The sequence below is a fragment of the Hippopotamus amphibius genome, chromosome 14 (assembly GCF_030028045.1).
Source record: "Hippopotamus amphibius kiboko isolate mHipAmp2 chromosome 14, mHipAmp2.hap2, whole genome shotgun sequence".
Taxonomy (NCBI): Eukaryota; Metazoa; Chordata; class Mammalia; order Artiodactyla; family Hippopotamidae; genus Hippopotamus; species Hippopotamus amphibius.
This window is the reverse complement of record NC_080199.1, coordinates 43273900-43278677: the sequence shown is the minus strand read 5'-3', so window position 1 is coordinate 43278677 and position 4778 is coordinate 43273900.

Sequence of the window (4778 nt, the reverse complement as noted above, 5' to 3'; positions counted from 1 at the left end):
GAGAAGAAGAAGAAGAAGAAGAAGAAGAAAGCAGCAGCAAAAGAAGAATTTTAGGATCTCTGAGCTGCTATCTTGCTGGTGAGAAGGCACAGTTTGTACTATTTGTCTTTGCTCCAGAAAGACCAGCCCAGCCCTTAGCAGGTATATATTCCTAGAAGTCCAAGATGGAGCATGAGCTGTGGTGAACCTGGGAGTTCATTCCATTTTGGGGAGCCAGGGATAATGGAGGGGTACCCGAATTGAGAGGATTTTTTAAGACGATCATGCCATTGACTGTTATTTGTGGATAAAAACATTTGGCATTTATCTCTTTTATGCCCGGGGAAACCTTGACACAAAAGGAAGATACAAAACAAAAGTATGATCTTGACCCTAAGCAGACAGTGCCTGAACAATAGTGTCTCAGGGTTCCATTCACCATCAAAGCACAAAGAATTAATTGGACAATTAAACATTTGTAAAACAATTTAAAGTTCACCTTAACTCTAGGGTAACTTGAATTAGGTTTTAGGCAACTCTCCTCTCTCCTCTCTCTCTCTGAATATCCGGGACTGTTAAAATATGAGTAGCTTTACCATAATCTGTTATGAAACATTTTTGAGAAAAATTTGTGATGGCCTCTCCCTAAGAGTTTCACAGAAAGAATGCAGATGGCAGGGAATAATGCTGAGCCTCAAACCTCAGGGATTGCTGTTGGTTAATTGCAAAGTTTATTTTTTTCTCTTTTTGTAATGCTGTGTCATCTAGGGGTTCCCAGCCCACTGGCATGGGTCCTGTCGCTTAGTTCCTCGTGTCTACCGAACAGCTGCGAAATGTGGCAGCCTGGTGTGCTGAGACCCCGAGTCACATTTGCAGCACTTGTCCCCATGTTGCCATCACCATTTCACATGTTTAAAGAATATCAACTGAAAATGAGTGGTCCAATTTCAAAAGGCATTACAAAACCAATTTAGATAGATAGATGGTAGGTAGATAAACAGACATACAGTTTAAAATTCATACAAACTTTATTTTTGATAAAAATGAAAACAGTTCATTAGCACCAGAATTATTCACTGATTAAAAAATTCTAAAGTGCTGATATGACATGTACTCCATTTTTATATAACATTAAGCATTTCAAAGTGAAAGCATCACTGCTATTTTCAAGAAACCAGCCTAAGGTTTAGAATGTGTCTTGTATACTTATGCTTTTGTTCGTTGTTGTTGTTGTTGTTGTTGTTTCTTAATTGAGCAGATTTGGGAAAATAGCTCTCATGAAATTCAATTACCATTTCTTAATGTGCCAGGGTTTTCAGAGTATATGATTATAGTAAATCCTCAGAGATTATCCCACTGGCCAATGGAAGGTGCTTTCAGGGTAGGAAAACGTCACCCAATCTGCCCTCAAAAACAACTTGTCTACAAAAGGTGGTCTTTATGGTAAGCTTGTAAGCAATTATATGAACCCCACCCTGTGCCAAGAACCACACTGGTTTTCCAGCTCTGCACTTCTGCCATAGGAGAGCACAGCCAGGAGAGTGAGAAGAAGCGGGTAAAAATGAAACTCTGCACCAGCAGGTGTCTCATCACAGCCTCTGTGCTCTAATATATTTGAGTTTCCTAAGCAACTATGCTCCCCAGGAAACTGGTTAAACTGCTTCTATAGAAGCTATTAACTGAGCAATTCCTCCTTCAAACCAGCTTTATGGAGAGAATACAGGAAAATGATGGGAGAATATTTTCTGCTTCCTCCGTTCTAGAAATTTTCTTGTGGAGTATTTGAGAACAATACTGGATATGTGTGATCCTACACTTCCCTAGATTTTCATTAACTTCTGATTATTTCATTGCATATAATATGGAGACTGTAGTGCTGCAGGATGCTGTTTCTTCATTTGAAACTTTTAGAGGACTAAGAATATTCCCCAGTTTGCTTATGGGATTAATTTGACCTTTTTCTGTCCTAAACAATAACACATGAGTTAATATGATTAGCCTTGGGCTCACTAGAACATTGCATTTACCTGTCTCATAATGAAATACATCTTACCATTACTGAATCGCATCACCTTTATGCATTGTCATGAGAAACATGAGGATACTTTTTTTTTTTAAGCTCTTTATTGGAATATAATTGCTTTACACTCCTGTGCTAGTTTTTGAGCTACACCAAAGCAAATCAGCTGTATTTATACATATATCCCCATATCCCCTCCCTCCAGTGACTCCCTCCCACCCTCCCTATCCTGGCCCTCTAAGTCATCATCGAGTTTACCTCCCTATATTATGCAGCAACTTCCCACTAGCTATCTATTTTACATTTGGTAGTGTATAGATGTTAATGCTACTCTCTCACTTCATCCTAGCTTCCCCTTTGCCCCTTCCCAATCCCATGTCCTCAAGTCCCTTCTCTACATCTGCATCTTTATTCTTCCCCTGTCACTGGGTTCATCAGTACCATTTTTTTAGATTCCATATATATGAGTTAGCATACAACATTTGTTATTATCTTTCTGGCTTACTTCACTGTGTATGACAGTCTCTAGGTCTATTCACCTCATTACAAATAACTCACTTTCATTCCTTTTTATGGCTGAGTAATATTCCATTGTATATATGTGCCACATCTTCTTTATCCATTCATCTGTTGATGGAGATTTAGGTTGCTTCCATGTCCTGGCTATTGTAAATAGTGCTGCAATGGATATTATGGTATATGTTTCTTTTTGGATTATGGTTTTCTCAGGGTATATGCCCAGTAGTGGGATTGCTGGGTCATATGGTCATTCCATTTTTAGTTTTTTAAGGAATCACCAAACTGTTTTCCATAGTAGCTGTATCAACTTACATTCCCACCAACAGTGCAGGAGGGTTCCCTTTTCTCCACACCCTCTCCAGCATTTATTGTTTCTAGATTTTCTGATGATGGCCATTCTGACTGGTGTGCGGTGATACCTCATTGTGGCTTTGACTTGCATTTCTCTAATGATTAGTGATGGAGGGTACTCTTTTATTTATTTATTTATTTATTTATATTTTTTTGGGGGTACACCAAGTTCAATCATCTGTTTTTATACACATATCCCCGTGTTCCCTCCCTTCCTTGACTCCCCCCCCTTTGAGTCCCCCTCACCCTCCCCGCCCCAGTCCTCTAAGGCATCTTCCATCCTTGAGTTGGACTCCCTTTGTTATACAACAACTTCCCACTGGCTATCTATTTTACAGTTGGTAGTATATATATGTCTGTGCTACTCTCTCGCTTCGTCTTAGTTTCCCCTTCACCCCCCGCCCCCCCATACCTCGAGTTCTCCTGTCCATTCTCTGTATCTGTGTCCTTGTTCTTGTCACTGAGTTCATCAGTACCATTTTTAGATTCCGTATATGTGAGTTAGCATACAATATTTGTCCTTCTCTTTCTGACTTACTTCACTCTGTATGACAGATTGTAGTTCTATTCACCTCATTACATATAGCTCAATCTCATCCCTTTTTATAGCTGAGTAATATTCCATCGTGTATATATGCCACATCTTCTGTATCCATTCATTTGTTGATGGGCATTTAGGTTGCTTCCATGTCCTGGGTACTCTTTTAATACAATGAAAATTCACTTGCTAAAATATGTATATTCTTGTGATTTCCATTTTTATTAACATTTTTATGAAAAAATTTTTATTACTACTTTGACCTCTTTAGCCAACTCTTGTTCATTAATTTTAAGACTAGGCAAGATAAGCAGTCCATGGTAAAAATTATCTACAGCCAAGGTATTTGAGAACTGGCAAAAAGAAAAAGAGATACTTATACAAAATAAATCTTAAAATATAAAATTCTTGGTCCATGTTACTGCGCTTGTAAACTAAAAAGTAAAAAAAAAAAATTTAAATGCGTGCACTTATTTTGAGATTTGATCTATTAGAATACCAATCCCATGAGGGCATGAATACTGTTTTCATCCCTAATTCCTTATTCAGAGAAGACAATCATAAATGTATATTCAGTAAATCAATAAAAATGTACACAATAGAATTGTAGACATTAAAAATATCAATGAAAGCTGAGTCCACTCATTTATTAGCAATGAGAAGACATTTGATGCTTTTCTTTGCATTATATTAAATTTACATGTATTAGTAGATGGAAGGAAATAAAGATCACCTAAATTCTCATCTCCTTAAAATAAACTCCACTGAGAGTATAATTGCATACTTCTTTTTACACAGATATATATGCTGTGCGTATAGACATACACACATGTATTTTAGTTAAATATGAAAACATCATATTACTTTTATCATATACACATTTGTTTTCAATATTTTTCTTTCTCTTATTCCATTCCTACTATAGACCTTTCATTTTTGGTGTTTGTAAATTAATGTATAAGAGAGTCATTTATTATAAATTTTAGCATTAGAAATAATTGTTTAATTAGTTTTCTTGACTTGGCTTATATTTTGCCATATTTTGCATATATATATATATACACACACATATACATATATATACACACACATTCTTATAACCAAATACTTTTATATTTTCTTCTATAACTTTTAGCTTTCCAAATTTTTTAAATCCCTCAGATTCTATATTTTCAAATTTTTGTTGGTTTTATTTTCTACATTTATTTTACTTATGAAGATAAAATTTCTTTTTATTCAGTGTAAAGTGTTCAAATATATTTTCTTCCACAGTGAGCTAAAAGAAAAGAGAATTCCCCTATTTTATCACATACATAGAGAATATGCATAGAGAACATAAGACTAATTAGCCATACAGAATCCTTTCAATCT